This window comes from Ranitomeya variabilis, chromosome 1 (assembly GCF_051348905.1).
Source record: "Ranitomeya variabilis isolate aRanVar5 chromosome 1, aRanVar5.hap1, whole genome shotgun sequence".
Taxonomy (NCBI): Eukaryota; Metazoa; Chordata; class Amphibia; order Anura; family Dendrobatidae; genus Ranitomeya; species Ranitomeya variabilis.
The window spans coordinates 860677714-860703295 of record NC_135232.1 but is presented as its reverse complement, the minus strand read 5'-3'; positions in this window follow the sequence as shown (position 1 = coordinate 860703295).

The following is a 25582-nucleotide window of genomic DNA, read 5'->3' as shown; positions in this document are numbered from 1 at the left end:
GTCTCACAAAATTATTTAGCAGAAGTTAATCCATGTGAATATTGCCTAATCATTTTATCACTATTAACATAAATATGTATTACACTAAAGTAGTTGTCCTCCTTTGGGACATTGTTTCTCAAAGGCTTAATCTTAAGTTGTCTCTTGAGTAGCTCACTTCTCTACAGTCTAATTACTTTCAGTTTTCTGTTGGGCAGTCCTTCTTGAGTGACAATTCTGTTGAATACCAGAGATATAGTATTAGTTTAATTATAAAGCTCAGCACAAGCACTACTGTAAAACATGATCAGGGATTTGTTCTGGAAACTTTCAATATGTAGAGTGTACACTGCAAAAACATGTTAAATAACAGTGCATTTGGACAAACACACAGCTCTGGAAAGTGAAAGCCATGATTAGATCTGCTGTAGAAACAGCGTAAGTTGGGGCTGGTGATTTTGCAAGATTTATAACAGTACCTTGGTCAGTAGTAGGGAGAGGGATGTGAGCAGCTATCTGCTATATAGAAATCAATGGGCTGGGTAGAGATGCCTGGAATGTTAGGAGTTAACTCCTTTCCTGGAATATAATACTCAGACAATGTCTGGGCAGGCATTAGTGGTCAAACTCCATAGAAACAAGCCTTGCACTATGATTGCAGAAGAATGCAAGCAGATAGAAAAAGAAAGACATTTGCAAATGTACTTATTTTCATGCTGTCTAACTAATTAAAGCAGTTTAGTAACATGAACATACCTTTTTAGTTGAATGTATTTGAGGAAAAAATGATTTTTGCACTCAGGCTTTATTAAAAATCTTGTACCATTTTGTTTTTATAGGCTGTTTGCACAGTCAACTTTAATATGGTCTGTGGTCATAAATTAGTTGAGAGTAGCTCATAATAGATGGACCAAAGTGCTGCAAATTCCCCTTCAGCCTGTTATAGCAGACTGACTGGTGGATTGTAAGCTAACTCATTCTGCATCCAGCAATAGACAGTATAATTCAGGGGCAATAGAAGTTAAATGGTACAAAATGTGAAATGAAATTCAATTGCTAAAAATGTTTTGTATGTCAAAGTATGTGCATTTAAAAATATAGATCAGAAAGGTGGACAACCACTTTAATAATATGTATTCACATAAAAGTATAGCACTCATACAGATAGAACAGATATTGTGAATTGCCAAACATTCCCAATATTTATTTAATTGCACACTTAAGAAAATATTTGTTTTGTGCATTAAACAGCTGCAACTCTGCAGCAAAAAGGGTTAAACTCAGCTAAATCAGATTTTCAGACACAGCTTGAGAAGATCTAAACATGCCTTAAAGCAGCAGTTTAAGATATTCAGATCTCTTTGTCTACCATAATGGTCATGAACTTGCAGCTACCCTGACAAAAGAGTTTTCTTTGATTCTTTTCACTCATTAAAATTATGTTGTAGTTTGCAAAATTCTCCAATGTGTCAGTATATGTGCAGATCTGTAAGTACACAGAATTACAAGATATCTTCTACTTGTAATAGGGTATGTGCACACGTTGCGGATTTCTTGCAGAAAATTACTGAAGAAAACCGGAAATTTTCTGCAAGAAATCCGCATTTTTTTTTTTGCGTTTTTTTTCCGTTTTTTTCGCGTTTTTTTAGCATTCTGCAAGCGTAATTAGCTTGCAGAATGCTAAAGTTTTCCCTGCGATCTGTAGCATCGCTTGGAAAACTGACTGACAGGTTGGTCACACTTGTCAAACATAGCGTTTGACAAGTGTGACCAACTTGTTACTATAGATGCTGCCTATGCAGCATCTATAGTAAAAGATAGAATGTTTAAAAATAATAAAAAAAATAAAAAAATGCTTATACTCACCCAGACATCTCACCGGCGTCCGTTCCGTATAGCTGGTCTGTGCGCACAGGACCTCCCGTGACGTCACGGTCACGTGAGCGGTCACATGACCGCTCACGACCAATCACAGGACAGTGACGTCATTCGGCGAGGTCCTTCAGCGCACACCAGGTACAGAAACCAAACGGCAGCGTGCGAGGAGGCGGCAAGACATCGAGGGTGAGTATAGGACTGTTTATTATTTTATTTCTTATTTTTTGACCACTTATATGGTGCCCAGTGCGTGGAGGAGAGTCTCCTCTCCTCCACCCTGGGTACCAACCGCATATAATCTGCTTACTTCCCGCATGGTGTGCACAGCCCCGTGCGGGAAGTAAGCAGATCAATGGACCCCTAGGTGTGCGGAATCCCTGCAATTCCGCATTTTTAATGAACATGTTGCTTTTTTTTCCGCTATGCGATTTTTTCGCGGAAAAAATCGCAACATTTGCACCAAAAATGCGGAATACCCTGTAAATAATAGGAGGCTTATGTAAGCGTTTTTTTTCGCGTTTTTATCACGTTTTTATAGCGAAAAAACGCGAAAAAAACGCTAACAATCCTGAACGTGTGCACATGGCCTTACAGTATATTACTGATTAAGTAGTAATCATATATAATATCTTCTAACTGAAATTGCATATTTATATTAATATCTGAATGGTTATAATATGAATCTGAACTTATATTTTATGACATTTGTGATTCAACTTGATAAAATAATTATTTCAAACTTTTGTTCTTTTACCTGACACTTATGCTAGAAATCTTTTCTGGGGCACTAACTAATCTCTTGATGCTTGACTCTATCTTCTATTTAGCTACTCACAAGGGATTCATATTTATTATAAGATCTATGTCATTATTGAGGCCACATTGTCACATCTTTTCTAGTTTTACAGCATTCATTATCTATTCTGTAAAATCCCATTTTCTACTGAAACACTTTCGTTGCAACAGTTGGAGAAGCTGGTGGAAATCAAACTAAAATAGGCAATTGAAGTACAGCTATAGGAACTAAACTGTGTGAATGAGGACCAAGAGAGGAAATATTCTGCCTGACTTCCGACTTCTCATGTGGCAATTTATTGCTGTCAAAAAGTCACAGATTTTGTTGCACACTCTTTTTGCCCAAATAATGGCAACATAGTGTTAGGGCTAGCGGAATGCACCGAGTAATGAGAGATAGATACGAGGTGCATTCGCAGCCCGGGTGCACTGTGCAGAGATACCTGCTGCTAAGTAATGGCGGATAGACACTGAGCTCACACGTGGGTTAACCTCACCCCGTGTGAAATGTAAGCGACCTCTGTTGCTTCACAGAGTCACGCTGTACACAGAAAACTATTACCCTAACTAGGATTGTGCTTGCTCTGGAACTCTTCTGTGCTAACCGCACACATGAAGGAACCAGATGCTAAGCCAAGGCTAATTGCCCCCACTGACGCTAGCTGCCTGCATGAGTGTACAGCCCCAGAGCTAAACAGACTCTCCACATATGACTGAGTGGTAGAGTATCCACTGGCAAGAGCCAAACATAATTGATACTAGCGCATGGCTGTGCGGCCATGCAAACCTTTTATAGTTGTAGCTTCTTCAGGACGTTCCTAGTGGACCAATGGGAGCTGCAACAGGACCTGAGCATGTGACCCCCAACTTCCAATGAGAGGTCTTCCCTTAGGAACGCTCAGAAGGAGAAAAGCAGGACTTAGTCCCAGAAGCGTCTGCTCACTGCTGACCAGTACTGGCTACAATGGCTGAGCCTGGAAGGGCAGCAGTAGCCAAGTGCATAGTATCTGCCTGAGCCAGACACTGGGACCGATGTCTCCGCTGAGCAGGCTCCACTGTGGCTGGAGAAGAATGGGAGACCGCAGCGGAGGTGGTTCGAGATTCCCCCTGTGCAGCGGCGGGAACTCGAGCCCTAACACATAGCCACATGCAAAACTGAAAAAAATACTCTCACAATGAATGTACTTTTATCCCCATCATAGTGCTAAAAGTGGTTTTCTCATTTATCCTGTAATGTTTGACACCTGGAAGACCCTCCAAGGACTGCTTACTGCATCCAAAAGATGAGGAGGAGTTTTAATGAAGTAGTAGTGGAGCATATGGGATAACACTCAATTAAAGTTCAGTGGGGCTGGTAGACAAGTCTGGGGTAGGTGATGAATGTGAATGTTGGTGGGTATTCATTAAACACCAATACAAAGTCCTTTAAATTAAAATAATGTGAAACTTTTAGCAATTTTTTTCATTATAAACTAAAGCCAGTACTTTTAAGTTTTCTTGTACCACAGTATAGCAATCTTTATATATGCTACCAACTCCCACTGCATATCTAGACCTGTAATAATTGTTCCTCACCACATACAAATTTATGCAGCCCAGTCAGATGGATGTTGTTGCTCTTTGCCCATTAACCTCCTCTATTACGGCAATCACATCATTTTGCTTTGATTGATGAGTATGTAGAGTCCTATGTCATCTACACAGTGCTGTAAGTCTCATGACTGCACAGTTGAAGCACTTTCGTCTAATACTACCAGTGGAGGGCCTGTAGTTGTCTATTGTGAGCAGAATTATTAAGGCTTTTCAAATCAGCAAAAAAGCGTGATAATAAAGGCCTGAACCAGACATCATGAATTGAGTCTACAGCTAACCATGCCAAGGAGGCAACTGATACTATCCACGAGTCTGTAGCTCACAGACACAACATAGTCATGGGCAAAATGTGCTTAAGTGACCCTCTCTACCCATCCAGTATAGAACCTCTATCAGATGTAGTTGAATACAATGTAGGAGCAGAGAGTAATCTGCTCTATGCTCAACCATGCACTCTGATATCGGTATACAAATGCAGGAGTCTCTAATACAATGGAGGGCGCTAAAGGGGCACCAGATCTGTGGTAGGGCATAAGGGAATATGAAGAAAATCTGGGGCATTATTATTACTGTATGTAGAACAAGAAGAGGTACAATTACTGTGTGAAGAGTCTTATTTTGTCAGTACCTTTATTTGTATCTATGGAAAATTTTAGTTTAACTGATTTCTGCCTAGGAGAAGAAAGAGAGGATCTAGAGATCCAAAATGTTAGTGAAGCTATCTGACAGTTTTATCACATAAAGGCATACACAGCTTGTTATTTAGCGCTTATACGGTGCCTTGCGAAAGTATCCGGCCCCCTGGAACTTTTCAACCTTTTCCCACATACAGTGGGGCAAAAAAGTATTTAGTCAGTCAGCAATAGTGCAAGTTCCACCACTTAAAAAGATGGGAGGCGTCTGTAATTTACATCATAGGTAGACCTCAACTATGGGAGACAAACTGAGTAAAAAAAATCCAGAAAATCACATTGTCTGTTTTTTTATCATTTTATTTGCATATTATGGTGGAAAAAAAGTATTTGGTCAGAAACAAAATTTCATCTCAATACTTTGTAATATATCCTTTGTTGGCAATGACAGAGGTCAAACGTTTTCTGTAAGTCTTCACAAGGTTGCCACACACTGTTGTTGGTATGTTGGCCCATTCCTCCATGCAGATCTCCTCTAGAGAAGTGATGTTTTTGGCTTTTCGCTTGGCAACACGGACTTTCAACTCCCTCCAAAGGTTTTCTATAGGGTTGAGATCTGGAGAATGGCTAGGCCACTCCAGGACCTTGAAATGCTTCTTACGAAGCCACTCCTTCGTTGCCCTGGCGGTGTGCTTTGGATCATTGTCATGTTGAAAGACCCAGCCACGTTTCATCTTCAATGCCCTTGCTGATGGAAGGAGGTTTGCACTCAAAATCTCACGATACATGGCCCCATTCATTCTTTCATGTACCCGGATCAGTCGTCCTGGCCCCTTTGCAGAGAAACAGCCCCAAAGCATGATGTTTCTACCACCATGCTTTACAGTAGGTATGGTGTTTGATGGATGCAACTCAGTATTCTTTTTCCTTCAAACACGACAAGTTGTGTTTCTACCAAACAGTTCCAGTTTGGTTTCATCAGACCATAGGACATTCTCCCAAAACTCCTCTGGATCATCCAAATGCTCTCTAGCAAACTTCAGACGGGCCCGGACATGTACTGGCTTAAGCAGTGGGACACGTCTGGCACTGCAGGATCTGAGTCCATGGTGGCGTAGTGTGTTACTTATGGTAGGCCTTGTTACATTGGTCCCAGCTCTCTGCAGTTCATTCACTAGGTCCCCCCGCGTGGTTCTGGGATTTTTGCTCACCGTTCTTGTGATCATTCTGACCCCACGGGGTGGGATTTTGCGTGGAGCCCCAGATCGAGGGAGATTATCAGTGGTCTTGAATGTCTTCCATTTTCTAATTATTGCTCCCACTGTTGATTTCTTCACTCCAAGCTGGTTGGCTATTGCAGATTCAGTCTTCCCAGCCTGGTGCAGGGCTACAATTTTGTTTCTGGTGTCCTTTGACAGCTCTTTGGTCTTCACCATAGTGGAGTTTGGAGTCAGACTGTTTGAGGGTGTGCACAGGTGTCTTTATATACTGATAACAAGTTTAAACAGGTGCCATTACTACAGGTAATGAGTGGAGGAAAGAGGAGACTCTTAAAGAAGAAGTTACAGGTCTGTGAGAGCCAGAAATCTTGTTTGTCTGTTTCTGACCAAATACTTATTTTCCACCATAATATGCAAATAAAATGAAAAAAAAACAGACAATGTGATTTTCTGGATTTTTTTTTCTCAGTTTGTCTCCCATAGTTGAGGTCTACCTATGATGTAAATTACAGACGCCTCCCATCTTTTTAAGTGGTGGAACTTGCACTATTGCTGACTGACTAAATACTTTTTTGCCCCACTGTATCATGCTTTAAACCAGAGGTGTCAAACTGCATTCCTCGAGGGCCGCCAACAGGTCATGTTTTCAGGATTTCAATAGCATTCCACAAGGTGCTGGAATCATTCTGTGCAGGTGATTAAATTATCACCTATGCAATACAAGGAAATCCTGAAAACATGACCTGTTGGCGGCCCTCGAGGAATGCAGTTTGACACCTCTGCTTTAAACATAAAGATACCAAATGTAAATTTTTGGAGAAGAATCAACAGCAAGTGGAACACGATTGTGAAGCTGAACAAAATTTATTGGTTATTTTAAATTTTTGTGGAAATTCAAAAACTGAAAATTGGGACGTGCAATATTATTCGGCCCCTTTAACTTAATACTTTGCTGCGCCACCTTTTGCTTCGATTACAGCTGCAAGTTGCTTGGGGTATGTCTCTGTCAGTTTTGTACATTGAGAGACTGAAATTCTTGCCCATTCTTCCTTGGCAAACAGCTCGAGCTCAGTGAGGTTTGATGGAGATCGTTTGTGAACAGTTTTCAGCTCTTTCCACAGATTTTCGATTGGATTGAGGTCTGGACTTTGACTTGGCCATTCTAAGACCTGTATATGTTTATTTGTGAACCATTCCATTGTAGATTTTGCTTTATGTTTGGGATAATTGTCTTGTTGGAAGACAAATCTAAGTCCCAGTCTCAGGTCTTTTGCAGACTCCAACAGGTTTTCTTCAAGAATGGTCCTGTATTTGGCTCCACCCATCTTCCCATTAATTTTAACCATCTTCCTTATCCCATCTAAAGAAAACCAGGCCCAAACCATGATGCTGCCACCACCATGTTTGACAGTGGGGATGGTGTGTTCATGGTGATGAGCTGTGTTGCCTTTATGCCAAACATATCGTTTGGCATTGTTGCCAAAAAGTTTGATTTTGGTTTCATCTGACCAGAGCACCTTCTTCCACATGTTTGGTGTGTCTCCCAGGTGGCTTTTTGCAAACTTTAAATGACACTTTTTATGGATATCTTTGAGAAATGGCTTTAATAGAGTTTAAATTAACATGTACCACATGTCTACTTTACATCAGCATAATTTTGAAATAGATATTTTGTTAGGAAATTAGAAGGGTTAAAATTTACAAAATCAACATCTTTAGTGACCACTAAACAAATATGTTTAAAAAATGATCACCAAACATAAATTTGGCACGAATAAGGCACATTTGGATTTGTAATCGGAAACACAAGCAAATTTTTATAAAATTGGAAAAAGTCAGTAACATTCACTAAAAAGTATTTGCGTTGCCACTAAAGTATTGTGAACAGTTTGGCTAGTATAGTGGTTGTGTCTGATGAGCACTTGCTTGATGAGGGTAGGGGGTGGAGATAGCTCAGAAGAATGGCATGCTTGTAATTTTTCTATCGTTATGTGTGCACATTGCGACTAGCCAATCAACAGAAAGGAACTAAAGAAACATGCTATACTACAGGGACCACCAAATAAATGTTCAAAATTACAAAGTTTATTTAGAGTCAACAAAACACCCAAGGATTAAAAACAATTAAAAACAAGACAAGCTGTACGTGCCCCATGATGGGGTCAGCCTACCGGACATGAGAGCACCAAAATGTAATAGTTTCTAAACAGATAATACGATACTGATGCAAATAGTGCTATTACAATAGACTCTGGCCACTGGTCAATGTGGTCTTGACACCTGTACAGTATATATGAAAAAATATATATTTTAAATTTACATAAAGTGAGGACACATTTCAACCAGAGGAAACCAGAGGAATGGAGCTGTGTGTGAGGAGGAAAAGATGACTGCCGTTTTGCGCTGTGCTTGCACTTCTACGGGTCAGTTTATATATATATACTGTAAATTGAAGGAGCCTGGAAATGGTAAAAGTATCTATGCTCCGAAATGAATCATGCACTCAAAAGAAGGTACTATAAGGTGTTTACACTAATATTCCAATAATAATATATATTATTACCCCTAAATGTCCCAGAGACGTCAGAGTCAGTATGCTGTTAAGAATCGTGCTCCAGGACCAAAACTACCACAACAGGGAATGTTTTAAAATGTATGTATTTATTTAGTAACAATAGAAAACCATTAAAATGTACAGAAATTAAATTTCATATAAATAAGTATATACATAATATATTAAATGATCAATAATAATAATAATAATAATTATCAATAATGTATTATACAGTCAAGTTTTTGTATGGCAGGCCAAGCTATATATATATATATATATATATATATATATATATATATATATATATATATATATATATATATATATATATACACTCACCGGCCACTTTATTAGGTACACCTGTCCAACTTCTTGTTAACACTTAATTTCTAATCAGCCAATCACATGGCGGCAACTCAGTGCATTTAGGCATGTAGACATGGTCAAGACAATCTCCTGCAGTTCAAACCGAGCATCAGTATGGGGAAGAAAGGTGATTTGAGTGCCTTTGAACGTGGCATGGTTGTTGGTGCCAGAAGGGCTGGTCTGAGTATTTCAGAAACTGCTGATCTACTGGGATTTTCACGCACAACCATCTCTAGGGTTTACAGAGAATGGTCCGAAAAAGAAAAAAAATCCAGTGAGCGGCAGTTCTGTGGGCGGAAATGCCTTGTTGATGCCAGAGGTCAGAGGAGAATGGGCAGACTGGTTCGAGCTGATAGAAAGGCAACAGTGACTCAAATCGCCACCCGTTACAACCAAGGTAGGCCTAAGAGCATCTCTGAACGCACAGTGCGTCGAACTTTGAGGCAGATGGGCTACAGCAGCAGAAGACCACACCGGGTACCACTCCTTTCAGCTAAGAACAGGAAACTGAGGCTACAATTTGTACAAGCTCATCAAAATTGGACAGTAGAAGATTGGAAAAACGTTGCTTGGTCTGATGAGTCTCGATTTCTGCTGCGACATTCGGATGGTAGGGTCAGAATTTGGCGTAAACAACATGAAAGCATGGATCCATCCTGCCTTGTATGGAGCATCTTTGGGATGTGCAGCCGACAAATCTGCGGCAACTGTGTGATGCCATCATGTCAATATGGACCAAAATCTCTGAGGAATGCTTCCAGCACCTTGTTGAATCTATGCCACGAAGAATTGAGGCAGTTCTGAAGGCAAAAGGGGGTCCAACCCGTTACTAGCATGGTGTACCTAATAAAGTGGCCGGTGAGTGTATATATATATATATATATATATATATATATATATATATATATATATATATATATATATATATATATATATTATATTGTACCCCTAAGAACTCAATAAGTAACAAAAAGAAACTATATAGTGCACATGCCAAAAAGTGCTTATGCCAGAAAATCTATATAATAAAATGTGCATATAATGTGCATATCACATACTAAGTCAGGTGTGCAGAGGAATCAATAAAGGTGCATAGAGTGCATAAGGATAAAGTGCTGTATTAGTGTGCTATATGTAGATACTATCAGGAGTCAATAACTTATAATGATGGGGGAGTTTATTCTGAGACCAAAAAGTTGATGCCGTGCACCCGACGCACATTTCGGAAACACTGTTCCTTCGACCCCCTGACCACTTAGTAAAAAAGAGTGGTTAGGGATCAAACAGCAATATTTCTATGATGCACATGTCGACACATATAGTAAAAAATTAGTCACAAAGTCCCCTATAGACCTGGAATGTTATGAGGAGCCATAAATATGGCTATCAACCCTGTTAATCCACTATGCAGATAGTGTCGGTCAATATAGGAACGGAGTGACTTGACGGTAAATTAGATCTAAAGGTAAAAGGCCTAAAGTAGTTTGTAATACCCAGTAAAAAGAAAATCTTTGTTAAGGCCCTTGGGAGAAAGAGATTGTAAGTTATAAATCCATTTTGTTTCACAGCAAAGAAGACAATTTATAATATTCCCGCCTCTAATGTTCATATGACCGCTTTCAAGTCCCTTAACTTTAAAGCTAGAATGAAAGTCCAGAAATTGTTCCGCCACAGATGATAAAGTCTTGTTCTTCTCCAGATCTTTAAATGCTGTTGAAATGTTTGATAGGTGTTTCTGCATCCTTTTCCTTACTTCCTGTATTGTCTGCCCAACGTGGATTTTCGGGCAATCGCAATCGCAAAAGATGGCATAGACCAGGGTCCAAGATCTGTAGTTAAATAATTCTCTACGCCAAATCTGGTAAGATAAGGTAAAGATAGAAGAACCATCCTGCTCAATCATATACTGGACTAAACCGAATAGCCACAAAAGTACGGAGGACCGTGATCAACCACAAAATCTGTAAACTAGCAACAAAAGTCCCTCAACACAGCATAAAGAATCAATAATGTCTTTATTGAAAATACAAATTTTAAATTTTTTTAAGGAGATAAGAGCAAACTGAAAAAACAGGATGGAAACAAACATAGATTGGATGGAACATATGATGACAGTATCTTGGGTATAAATATAAAAAATTTAATATCATCCACTTGAGGAACAGTTCAATATTGCATATAGGTAAATACAGAGTAAAATGCATAGTGCTCATAGCCAAAAGAGTCTCAAGACAGATATCAAATACTTAATATATCACACATGTATCTGGGAGTTCCTCTCACCCTGATTGGCCTCATGAAAAAAACATATAATAAAGTATAAAGTGCATAATCCCCTAAAGGCAATCAGGGACAGTGTCATGCATATCAAAGATCAAGGGAACTAATTAGAGCAGCAAAAGTAAAAACCACAGATAAATATAAATACCCAGAGTTCAGTTCTGTCCAGCGTACCCCTTGACGCGCGTTTCGATGGCAGTCTTCCTCAAAAGGGGTGCATACACTCAATATTCAGTCAAACCACCTTTATATACCAGTATTTCCTCATATAGAGTGGAAACACCTGCTTGCCATCGGGAGTGCACCAGAATCTAAGGTCAGCGTCCTCTGGAAGTATTTGTTCTGACGTGTTGTCCCAGCAGCGAGCACACAAAACATCCCCACATCCCTAGGCGCCTCCTCTCTCACATGATGTGACAAATCATATACTTGCAGATGTTACAATTGCCACATGGATATGACCCGAAAATCCTGATCCCACAATGCAGTTTTGTGGTTGAACCTTGATAGTGACTGTGGCAGAGGTAATCTCTTAGGTTTCTTGCCCTTCTGGCCACCAAACGGGAAATTTGAAACAAGAGGGATGATTTTCTTGTCACGCAAAAGAATGTCCCAATTTCATTGCGACAAGCCAATCAAGGCACAGGAAACATCCACAATGTCCTGACACAACGGCTTGTGTCATTGGCTGCTGAAATCACATGTCCCTCTCCATATAAAGAGTGGACATCTTGTTTTAGGGCCATTTTGACACTGTAACAGCGCAGAGAGGCTGCTCCTGTTGCTTGCAGTATTAGCAGCTACATTTTAGCTCATTAGCTAGGTGGTTGTTTCTTACTCAGATAGTTTGGCTAGGTAGTGTCCTGTGTGGCTGTGAAGCCAACTTCCAGCAATATACACTGCTCAAAAAAAGAAAGGGAACACTTAAACAACAGACTATAATTCCAAGTAAATCAAACTTCTGTGAAATCAAACTGTCGACTTAAGGTACCGTCACACTAAACGATATCGCTAGCGATCCGTGACGTTGCAGCGTCCTGGATAGCGATATCGTTGTGTTTGACATGCAGCAGCGATCAGGATCCTGCTGTGATATCGCTGGTCGTTGATTAAAGTTCAGAACTTTATTTGGTCATCAGATCGCTGTGTATTGTTGTGTTTGACAGCAAAAGCAACGATACCAGCGATGTTTTACAATGGTAACCAGGGTAAATATCGGGTTACTAAGCGCAGGGCCGCGCTTAGTAACCCGATGTTTACCCTGGTTACCAGTGTAAAATGTAAAAAAACAAACAGTACATACTCACCTTCGCGTCCCCTGCCGTCCGCTTCCTGCACTGACTGAGCGCCAGCCGTAAAGTGAAAGCACAGCACAGCGGTGACGTCACCGCTCTGCTGTTAGGGCCGGCACTCAGTCAGTGCAGGAAGCGGACGCCGGGGGACGCGAAGGTGAGTATGTAGTGTTTGTTTTTTTACATTTTACACTGGTAACCAGGGTAAACATTGGGTTACTAAGCGTGGCCCTGCGCTTAGCAACCCGATGTTTACCCTGGTTACCCAGGGACCTAGGCATCGTTGGTCGCTGGAGAGCGGTCTGCGTGACAGCTCTCCAGCGTCCAAACAGCGGCGCTGCAGCGATCGGCATCGCTGTCTGTATCGCTGCAGCGTCGCTTAGTGTGACGGTATCTTTAGGAAGCAACACTATTTGATAATCAATTACACATGCTGTTCGTGCAAATGGAATAGGCAGCAGATGGAAATAATTGGCAATTATCAAGACACACTCAATAAAGGAGTGATTCTACAGGTGGGGACAACAGACCACATCTCAATGCTTTCTGGCTGATGTTTGGTCACTTTTGAATGTTGGTTGTGCTTTACACTCATGGTAGCATGAGACGAACTCTACAACCCACACAAGTGGCTCAGGTAGTGCAGCTCATCAAGGATGGCACATCAATGTGAGCCGTGGCAAAATGGTTTGCTGTGTCTGTCTGTGTGTCCAGAGGCTGGAGGCGCTACCAGGAGACAGGCCAGTACACCTGGAGATGTGGAGAGGGCCGTAGGAGGGCAACAACCAAGCAACAGTACTGCTACCTCAGCTTTTGTGCAAGGAGGAAAAGGAGGAGCACTGCCAGAGCCCTGAAAAATGACCTCCAGCAGGCAACAAATGTGCATGTGTCTGCACAAATGCTTAGAAACCGACTCCATGACAATGGTCAGTGCCTGATGTCCACAGATGGGGGTTGTGCTCACAGCCCAACACCGAGCAGGATGCTTGGCATTTGCCACAGAACACCAGGATTGGCAAATTCTCCACTGGAGCCCTGTGCTCTTCACAGATGAATGCATGTTCATACTGAGCACATGTGACAGACGTGACAGTGTCTGGAGATGCCATGGAGACTGATCTGCTGCCTGCAATGTCCTTCAGCATGACTGGTTTGGCAGTGCATCAGTAATGGGGTGGGTTGGCATTTCTTTGGAGGGCCGCACAACCCTCCATGTGCTCCCCAGAGGTAGCCTGACTGCCATTAGGTACCGGGATGAGATCCTCAGACCCCTTGTGAGACCATATACTGTTGCAGTTGGCCCTGGGTTCCTCCTAATGCAGGACAATGCCAGACCTCATGTGGCTGGAGTGTGTCAGAAGTTCCTGCAAAATGATGACATTGAAGCTACAGACTGGCCCGCCCATTCCCCAGACCTGAATCCGATTAAGCACATCTGGGACATCATGTCTCGCACCATCCACCAATGTCAAGTTGCACCACAGACTGTCCAGGAGTTGGTGGATGCTTTAGTTGAGGTCTGGACGAGATCCCTCAGGAGATCATCCGCCTCATCAGGAGCATGCCTAGGCATTGTAGGGTTGTCATACAGGCACGTGGAGGCCACACACACTACTGAGCATCATTTCCTTGTCTTGAGGCATTTCCACTGAAGTTGGATCAGCCTGTAACTTCATTTTCCACTTTAATTTTGAGCATCAATAGAGGTCCTTCTCAAAAAATTAGCATATAGTGTTAAATTTCATTATTTACCATAATGTAATGATTACAATTAAACTTTCATATATTATAGATTCATTATCCACCAACTGAAATTTGTCAGGTCTTTTATTGTTTTAATACTGATGATTTTGGCATACAACTCCTGATAACCCAAAAAACCTGTCTCAATAAATTAGCATATCAAGAAAAGGTTCTCTAAATGACCTATTACCCTAATCTTCTGAATCAACTAATTAACTCTAAACACATGCAAAAGATACCTGAGGCTTTTAAAAACTCCCTGCCTGGTTCATTACTCAAAACCCCCATCATGGGTAAGACTAGCGACCTGACGGATGTCAAGAAGGCCATCATTGACACCCTCAAGCAAGAGGGTAAGACCCAGAAAGAAATTTCTCAACAAATAGGCTGTTCCCAGAGTGCTGTATCAAGGCACCCCAATGGTAAGTCTGTTGGAAGGAAACAATGTGGCAGAAAACGCTGTACAACGAGAAGAGGTGACCGGACCCTGAGGAAGATTGTGGAGAAGGACCGATTCCAGACCTTGGGGAACCTGAGGAAGCAGTGGACTGAGTCTGGTGTGGAAACATCCAGAGCCACCGTGCACAGGCGTGTGCAGGAAATGGGCTACAGGTGCCGCATTCCCCAGGTAAAGCCACTTTTGAACCATAAACAGCGGCAGAAGCGCCTGACCTGGGCTACAGAGAAGCAGCACTGGACTGTTGCTAAGTGGTCCCAAGTACTTTTTTCTGATGAAAGCAAATTTTGCATGTCATTCGGAAATTAAGGTGCCAGAGTCTGGAGGAAGACTGGGGAGAAGGAAATGCCAAAATGCCTGAAGTCCAGTGTCAAGTACCCACAGTCAGTGATGGTGTGGGGTGCCATGTCAGCTGCTGGTGTTGGTCCACTGTGTTTCATCAAGGGCAGGGTCAATGCAGCTAGCTATCAGGAGATTTTGGAGCACTTCATGCTTCCCTCGGCTGAAATGCTTTATGGAGATGAAGATTTCATTTTTCAGCACGACCTGGCACCTGCTCACAGTGCCAAAACCACTGGTAAATGGTTTACTGACCATGGTATTACTGTGCTCAATTGGCCTGCCAACTCTCCTGACCTGAACCCCATAGAGAATCTGTGGGATATTGTGAAGAGAAAGTTGAGAGATGCAAGACCCAACACTCTGGATGAGCTTAAGGCCGCTATTGAAGCATCCTGGGCCTCCATAACATCTCAGCAGTGTCACAGGCTGATTGCCTCCATGCCACGCCGCATTGAAGCAGTCATTTCTGCCAAAGGATTCCCGACCAAGTATTGAGTGCATAACTGAACATTATTATTTGATGTTTTTTTTGTTTGGTATTAAAAAACACTTTTATTTGATTGGTCGGGTGAAATATGCTAATTTATTGAGACAGGTTTTTTGGGTTATCAGGAGTTGTATGCCAAAATCATCAGTATTAAAACAATAAAAGACCTGACGAATTTCAGTTGGTGGATAATGAATCTATAATATATGAAAGTTTAATTGTAATCATTACATTATGGTAAATAATGAAATTTAACACTATATGCTAATTTTTTGAGAAGGACCTGTACAACTCCTGACCTCCATGGGATGTTTGTATCATCTAGTCTACACTCACCGGCCACTTTATTAGGTACACCTGTCCAACTTCTTGTTAACACTTAATTTCTAATCAGCCAATCACATGGCGGCAACTCAGTGCATTTAGGCATGTAGACATGGTCAAGACAATCTCCTGCAGTTCTAACCGAGCATTAGTATGGGGAAGAAAGGTGATTTGAGTGCCTTTAAACGTGGCATGGTTGTTGGTGCCAGAAGGGCTGGTCTGAGTATTTCAGAAACTGCTGATCTACTGGGATTTTCAAGCACAACCATCTCTAGGGTTTACAGAGAATGGTCCGAAAAAGAAAAAAAATCCAGTGAGCGGCAGTTCTGTGGGCGGAAATGCCTTGTTGATGCCAGAGGTCAGAGGAGAATGGGCAGACTGGTTCGAGCTGATAGAAAGGCAACAGTGACTCAAATCGCCACCTGTTACAACCAAGGTAGGCCTAAGAGCATCTCTGAACGCACAGTGCGTCGAACTTTGAGACAGATGGGCTACAGCAGCAGAAGACCACACTGGGTACCACTCCTTTCAGCTAAGAACAGGAAACTGAGGCTACAATTTGTACAAGCTCATCGAAATTGGACAGTAGAAGATTGGAAAAACGTTGCTTGGTCTGATGAGTCTCGATTTCTGCTGCGACATTCGGATGGTAGGGTCAGAATTTGGCGTAAACAACATGAAAGCATGGATCCATCCTGCCTTGTATGGAGCATCTTTGGGATGTGCAGCCGACAAATCTGCGGCAACTGTGTGATGCCATCATGTCAATATGGACCAAAATCTCTGAGGAATGCTTCCAGCACCTTGTTGAATCTATGCCACGAAGAATTGAGGCAGTTCTGAAGGCAAAAGGGGGTCCAACCCGTTACTAGCATGGTGTACCTAATAAAGTGGCCGGTGAGTGTATGTTATAGAAGGGTCATCCACAGTCCCAAAAAAGTTATTTTCTTACTAACAACATACAGTAGGGTACATCTCACTTTCAAACATATGTTCTGTAAAGTGTGAGCATTATTATTATATATGATAGCAATAAGAACTATAGATGAGCATAAAATAAGATTTGATTTAAAAGGAAACCACATTAGGACCATATACGGAACATATGCCTATGGGTGTATCTCCTAGATGAGAGGCATATATGTATTCAAGTGGGTATTTAGATTAAATGACATATTGTAGGAATTGGATTTGAATTTTCCTTTCCTTGTTCTATTTTGAGCTTGCTGCAATACATTGTACCGCCATATATTGAATGAAACAACGGAAGTTATATTTGATGGTTATATTATTACCAGGAAGGAATGGTAACAAGTGCCTCCGTGGATATGGCCAGACAGATGTTGCCATTTTTTGGACTGCCATTATTTGAAAGATGATGAGAGGGACTATGGCCACATGATGATTAGAGGCAAAAGATGATGAATACCTCTTTTAAGTGACATAAGTCGAAGCAACGTAAAATTCAGGTCACCCACTAGAGAGATGGGGACCATGTACTGTATTTGAATACTTATGAAATATAGGGGCAGAAAAAAATATACTTAAGGATTTATAGAAATTGCTGTTATATTTTAGTATATGTGGTGTGTACAAGAAAATTTTTTTTGCAACATATTTTGCACCAGCACTTTTTTCACTATTTATATGCACTTTAAAAGGAGGTTTTAATGAGTATATTAAAGGTTAAGTTTTAACTATATAATCCTACAAACTGGCCATCCAAATTACTCATGCTTTCCTTGCTTCATAACTCGCCAACCGTACAAGTGACTATAGGGAAACATAGATGGTTGAGTCAGAAAAGCTGTTCACATATTCTATGCCATGAGCATCAGAACTGTGCTCAAAAGCTTCACAGGGTCAAGAGAAGGAAATCTGCACCAATTCCATAATTTTTTAATTTGAATCCAGGGCAGGACTACTTAGGGTCCAAGCAGCATCCTGATCTTCGTAGCCAGACCTTAACCACCGGGGGTAGGTGATCCTGATGAGACTCACATATCTAAGGCTCAAGTGGACTGTAATGTGCTGACAGGGCAGGAAGAGGAGGAGGGCGACTCTAAGGATGAGGAATGTGATAACACAGAGGATGATGATGATGAGGTGTTAGATCCCAGTTGGCGTGAACACAGAGGCACACAGCTGAATAGGTTATATGAGGAGGAAGACGAGGAGGTTACGATGCGCCGTACATCGCAGAAATGTAGTGATGCAGCCATGATGAGCAATGCATCCTCCACCAAAACTGTGGCTGTGACCAGCAGCATTCGTGGGTCTGCAGCTTGCAGGGGTGGCAAGTGTTGCCTAGCCTTGTCCTTTTTTGACACCGCAATGGATGAGCCAACTCAAATAATCTGCCAACTTTGCAAAAAAAAGCTGAGTAGAGTGAAAAATTGCAATAATTTGACTACTACCTGTGTGAACCTTCACATTCACATCAACATGTGTTACTCTGAGAATCCCACTGCACTACAATGCAGACCAGTGGATCTCAACAACTATCAGCTGCCCCATCAATCGCATCTGCTGCTTCTTCCTCCTCCTCTTTTTCAGTGCCAATTATTGCGATGCAGGTCTCTGACAGCAGAACCTTGGGTTATTTACCTGTTCCAATCACGTTGACTGAGAGCCCGCCGTCAGTTGTAACGGAAGCTGATATGCTTGCTGTTTTTTACTGATCTCAGAGACTGAGCACACCACAACTTTCTCAGGTGTTGCTCCACAAGTCTCAGAATCCCCAAGGCTTGCTGGACAAACCTCTCTATTTCACACTTCGTCCACTGCTTCTGCTTCCTCCACCTCCTAGAGAGCCTACATTTGCACCCTTAACCTCTGCCTTAGTAAGTCACATATTCCAACAGTGCAGAGCGAATCCCCACCACCTCCAAACTGCACAGCCAGGGCTCACAGCAATCAGGCAGTGTTAAAATTGATATGCCTTCGGAGATGGCAGTCATACAGCTGAAGAGTTGTGGACAGCTCTCCAGGCCAAGTTCGAGCAATGGCAGTCTCTGCTGAACATGCATGCAGGGAAGGCCATGTCCGATAATGATGCAAACCTGGTGGCGGCACTAAGGTGAAGCGAGCTCTCACATGTGCCTTGCATGGCTCAAGTCCTTATCCTGGTGGTACAGTGCCACTGTCCTGGCCTGTGTGAACTCCTGCAGAAAGCATGGAAGCTGTGTGCTCACTTCTGCGGTTGGCACCTCTGAGGTCATAGACTTGCATTGATACAGAGGTCTTTGTCCATGCCAATTGATATGCGATGTGCTGACATGGCGGAATTCCACTCTGCACATGTTGCAGTGACTGAAAGTGGCAGAATCAATATCTGTGAGTTGTTTGACACTTTTTTTAGACCAGCTCGTGCACCAGCACAACAGAGTCCTCCTCGTCTAGGAGGTTTTATCATGCACAGCAGCCAGCATTCTCTAAGAACGTGTCTTCAGCACTGCTGGTGGTATCCTGATGGATTGTCACAGCTGGCTATCCCCTGAAAGTGTTCACACCTAACTTTCATCAAGATGAACAAGTCATAGATCTCCAAAGACTTTTGCACCTCAATTGCAGACTGCACAGACTAGGAGATGTTGCATTTATTAGTGTGCTGCATTAGTTTCGTGTTACTGCACTCTGTGATATCTTTAATGTGGTTGTGTGCCTGCTGTTGCTGCTGCTGCAGATGTTAACACAAATTTGTGCAAATGAAAACAGTCATGGTTGGTCTACATCTGCTGTGTTGGCTATAGTGGAAGACATGTCATTTCCTATTTATACTATTTCTACTCTCATGAAATTCATGACACTTTGATGGTGTCAGGTCATTTTTTGACATTTGAAGACTCCTGATTGGGTCTACATCTGCTGGGTGGGCTATAGTGGAAGAAGTGTCAGTCCCTATTATACTATTTCTACTGTGGTGAAATTGATGCCACTTCAGTGGTGTCAGGCCAACTTTATCACCACCACTGTCCCTGTCCCGCACTTCCTACTTCCTCCACATCTGACCAGGCCTGGGATGAGTGCACCTCTTGCAGGTCCCCAGGCACTCTGCTTAGGGTGCGCATACTCCCTCCCTCTTAAAGGGACTGCGCATATTTTCCTACGGTGTCCCCTGCCAAAAGGTAGGCGACACTTTCTATTTAAGACTCCTTCTCTGATATAGATGTGCCTGACCAATGTTGTTAGTTTGCCTTGGGCACCTGCTAGTTGTCAGATTCCTCAGGTCCACCCATCTGCTTGTCTACCCTGTACCTGCCTGCTTGTACCTCTCTGTGCTCTTCTGTCCATCAGCCAGTCCAGCCTGCATCTGCCAGTGCTCATCTGTCCAATACCTGGTCCAGGCTGCACCTACAGTACTTATCTGTTCAACACCCAGTCCATCCCGTACCTACTGGTGCCCATATATTCAACACCTAGTTCAGTGCACACCTGGCAGTGCTTTTCTGTTCCTCAGCTAGTCCAGTGCACACCTGACAGTGCTCATCTGTGTAAATGCCAGTCCATCTCGCACCTGCCAGAGTTCATCTGTCTAACACCTGGTCCAGCCTTTGCCTGCCATTGCCCATCTGTTCAACACTTGTTCCAGCATGCACCTGCCAGTTCTCCTCTGACTAACACCCGGTCCAGTCTGTACCTGCCAGTGATCATTAGCCAAAATCTAGGTCCAACCCACATCTGCCAGTGCCCTTCTGTTCCACACCCATCTAGCCTGCACCTTCCATTGTCCATCTGTCTAACACCCAGTTCAGTCTGCACCTGACTGTAGCTCTCATGTTCTTCAGCCAGTCCAGCCCACACCTGCCTCAACTCATCTAACTTTAGGTCTAACTTTCACCTGCCACTGCTCATCTGTCTAACACCAAGTCAAGCCCACGCCTGCCATTGCCCATCTTTTCAACACCTATCCAGCCTCCACTTGCCAGTCATCCTCTGTCTAACACCTGGCCCAACCCACATCTGTCAGAGCCCATCTGTTCAATACCCGGTCCAGTCTGCACCTCCCAGTGCTTTTCTGTCAAAAACCCAGTTTATCCTGCATCTTCCAGCGCCCATTTGTTCAACACTAAGTCCAGCCTGCACCTGTACGTGCCCATCTGTCTAACACCTGGTCCAGTCCACACCTGCCAGTGCTCTCCTGCTCCTCAGCTGGTTCAGCCAGCACGTGCCAGTGCTCATCTGTCTAACTGCTGGTCCAGCCTGCACCTGCTAGTGCTTTTGTGTTCCTCAGCCGGTCTCATCTTTGTCCCTCCTTCAGGCTTTACCAGCTTACCTGCTCTAGGGGATCAGCTGCCACCCTCACTTGGTCAGCCCTGGAGTAGCACCTGATGCAACCTTAACGTCCCTCCAAGGTATGCAGGGTCACTTGCTTCCACTTATCCGAGGACGGATTTGGTAGGACACCTACTTACACCCCTCCAGGCTTTCTGAGGGCAATGATACAGTGGATCCACCACCTTGTCCGTTACAGTCTCCATCTGCTGGGTTGGCTGTAATGGAAGAGATGTTGTTCCATATTATACTAGTTCTACTCTAATGAAATTGATGAACTGATGTTACTTTAGTGGTGTATGCCAATAATTTTTGGAAATATGTAGACTTCTGGTTGGGTCTCCTTCATGTGTGTTGCCTGTAGCAGTAGAGCTCCAAGACCGGAAAACATCCACTTACTTTCAGTAAAGGACCCACGTTATTATCCTTACATTTTTTTGACAATAGTAGTCTATGAAACTGATATTTGTGCCACCTGTGTGTGGCTGAGCATAAAAACAGGTTGAGCTATTTGCATGTGGTATCAGGGCTCCCAGCACAGCAGGCCTACACTGATGTCTCACCCACCTCATCTTAATTTGAAGCTCAATTGAAAGCTGTAAATCTTGGCCCAGACCCTGATACCTCATGCACGGCTGATTATTGCCATGCCATTCTAAAATTTGTACTGTGGGTCAATTGAGGACACTTTCCTGGTGTCTGACCCTAATTTGATGTGCTTTGGCGGCTTTTGGGCCCATTTAAAGGTGATGCGTATTCATTTGTTTTTGCCTCCCATTGACTCCAATGACGTTCAGCTATGGTCAACGAATATTCGGCGAATATTGCAAAATCAGCGATCATAATTCAAACTGAAAATTTAAATGATCGCTCATCGCTACTTAAAAATAAAATTAAGGACATAATATGCTTGACTAGGGTAGTGTATCTAAAGAGAAATGCATTATCTAAGTTTTCTAAGATTTGGAAACAATGGATAAATGTGTCGGGGCTCCCGTCACCAGTGATGTACCAAGATAGTATGAAGGATTGGCTCTCATTAATCATAATAGAGTGTGTGTTAATTTGATCCAACTCATTCTGCCCTAATTTAATCTCCTTGGGCGATAGGTGGTTCTGACTGCTCATTCTTATTTCTCAGATGTTATCAATCAGATAGAATTGTTAGGACCTAATAACTGTTGGTGGTGTCAATTCTATGTTATGAAAAACACTGGGAAAGTAATTGAATTTTAAAACCTTTTACACTATGTTCCAAATTATTATGCAAATTACATTTTTCTCAGATTTTCCTAAATGGTCAGTGCAAATGACAGTCAGTCTAATAAAAGTCATCACCCGTTAGAGTATACATCGAATTTTATTGAAGAAACCTCCCAATGATAACAGTATAATCTCCAAAATGAATAAAAACTCAAAATGCACTGTTCCAAATTATTAGGCACAGTAGTATTTCTAAACATTTGAGATGTTTTAAATAACTGAAAATGCTCATTTGTGGAATTTGCAGCATTAGGAGGTCACATTCACTGAACAAAAAAGCTATTTAACTCCAAAACATCCTAACAGGCCAAGTTACATGTTAACATAGGATCCCTTCATTGATATCACCTTCACAATTCTTGCATCCATTGAACTTGTGAGTTTATGGAGAGTTTCTGCTTGTATTTCTTTGCATGAAGTCAGAATAGCCTCCCAGAGCTGCTGTTTTGATGTGAACTGCCTCCCACCCTCATAGATCTTTTGTTTGATGATACTCCAAAGGTTCTCTATAGGGTGAAGGTCAGGGGAAGATGGTGGCCACACCATGAGTTTATCTCCTTTTATGCCCATAGCAGCCAATTACTCAGAAGTATTCATTGTAATGCATGAAGATGATTTTGTTCCTGAAGGCACGTTTCTGCTTTTTAGACCATGGAAGGAAGTTGTCAGTCAGAAACTCTATTTACTTTGCTGAGGTCATTTTCACACCTTCAGGAACCTTAAAGGGCCCTACCAGCTGGTTCCCCATGATTCCAGCCCAAAACATGACTCCTCCACCTCCTTGCTGACGTCGCAGCCTTGTTGGGACATGGTGGCCATCCACCAACCATCCACTACTCCATCCATCTGGACCATCCAGAGTTGCTCGACACTCATCAGTAAACAAGACTGTTTGAAAATTAGTCTTCATGTATGTCTGGGCCCACTGCAACTGTTTCTGCTTGTGAACACTGTTTAGGAGTGGCCAAATAGTAGGTTTATGCACCACAGCAAGCCTTTAAAGGATCCTACACCTTGAGGTTCGAGGGACACCAGACGCATCAGCAGCTTCAAATAACTGTTTGCTGCTTTGTAATGGTATTTTGGCAGCTGCTCTCTTAATCCAATGAATTTGTCTGCCAGAAAACTTCCTCATTATGCCTTTATTTGCAAGAACTCTGTCTGTGCTCTGTTTTAGTCACAAATCTCATCAGAGTATGATGATCACTCTTAAGTTTTCGTGAAATATCTAATTTTTTCATACCTTGTCCAAGGCATTGCACTATTTAACGCTTTTCAGCAGCAGAGAGATCCTTTTTATTTCCCATATTGCTTGAAACCTGTGACCTGCATAATTATGTGGAACATCATTTTTGAATAGTTTTCCTTTAATTAGAATCACCTGGAAAACTAAATATCACATGTGTTTAAGATTGATTTCAGTGATTCATTGAGCCCTGAAACACAATACCATCCACGAGTTTATTTGAAAAACAAAACAATTAAATCTTTAAATATGCAAATTGCCTCTGCTGAAAAAAAGAGGACTTAACTCTATAGTGCCACCTATTGGAAGTAGTGATCCTACAAGTCACAATCAACCCTTTAACGAGTCATGCAGTCATATTGCACGACTCGTTAAAGGGTTGATTGTGACTTGTAGGATCGCTACTTCCAATAGGTGGCGCTATAGAGTTAAGTCCTCTTTTTTTCAGCAGAGGCAATTTGCATATTTAAATTCCCAGAGGAGCATTGCACGGCGAATAAGCCTCCTTACCTTGACAAGCCAGCTGATATGTCACTCTCCATAAGGAGAAACGTTACCCCTTAGACCCCAGTCCAGAGCCTCTCACCTAGCCAAATCAGTTCTCATGCTTCGCACTGACGAGGGCCAACAGCCCGAAACACCGTGTCTGCGAATTGAGATACTGATTTGGCTTTTATCCTAAGTCATATTGCACCACTCGTTAAAGGGTTGATTGTGACTTGTAGGATCGCTACTTTCAATAGGTGGCGCTATAGAGTTAAGTCCTCTTTTTTCAGCAGAGGCAATTTGCATATTTAAATTCCCAGAGGAGCATTGCATGGCGCATAAGCCTCCTTACCTTGACAAGCCAGCTGGTATGTCACTCTCCATAAGGAGAAACGTTACCCCTTAGACCTTAAATCTTTAAGACACTTAAATCCAATTTGCATAATAATTTGGAACACAGTGTATTAATAAGATACGCTGATAAATGGAAAAGGTAGGACGTATATTCTATATTTTGTACTTTATTCACCTTTATTGTTCTACTTGTAACTGCTTGTGTTGTGAATGATGAGAAACTTTTAAAATAAAAATTAACCTGATTTTTTTAAAAAAGTAGTAACAAATCTGTATTTTAATTTAATCCCAATATTTTGTTTTGGTTTAGCTTTTTGTACTTTGATCAAACTAGGTAGTGGTTCTCCTTTTTAGGCTGTTCAATTTGTTTATATGACTTTCTATTGACAGGTGATTGAGCATTCAGGATCTAGGTCCTGCTCTAAACTTATCTATTTTTACATCTGTGACATCACCTGGCTACTTAATTTCCTTTCTGCTGACACCCGCATTATCATCATTGGTGACTTCAATATCCCCATTGACACGTCCACCTCAGCTGCCTCTAAGCTTTTATCACTGACTGCCTCCTTTGGCCTCATTCAGTGGTACTCTGCGGCCTCTCACAAAGATAGCCACACGCTGGACCTTATCTTCACCAGCCTCTGTTTTCTTACTAATCTCACTAACTCACCCCTCCCCCTGTCTGACCACAACCTACTTACATTTTCTTCCCTCTCCTCTCCTAGTGTGCAACTCCCACTCCACAAACTCACCCACTCTCACAGAAATCTCAAACACCTCAATTTACACTCATTCTCTGAGACCCTTTTCCCTCTTACAGACATAGCTTCCTTACAAGACACAGATACTGCTGCCACGTTATACAACACCACAATAACAGCAGCACTTGATTAGACCATCCCCTCACGCACAGCAAAACTCGTACAATCAACAGGCAGCCCTGGCTAACCAGCCTGACCAAAGAACTGAGACGGGCTTCCAGGGTTGCTGAGCGGAGATGGAAGAGATCCCGTT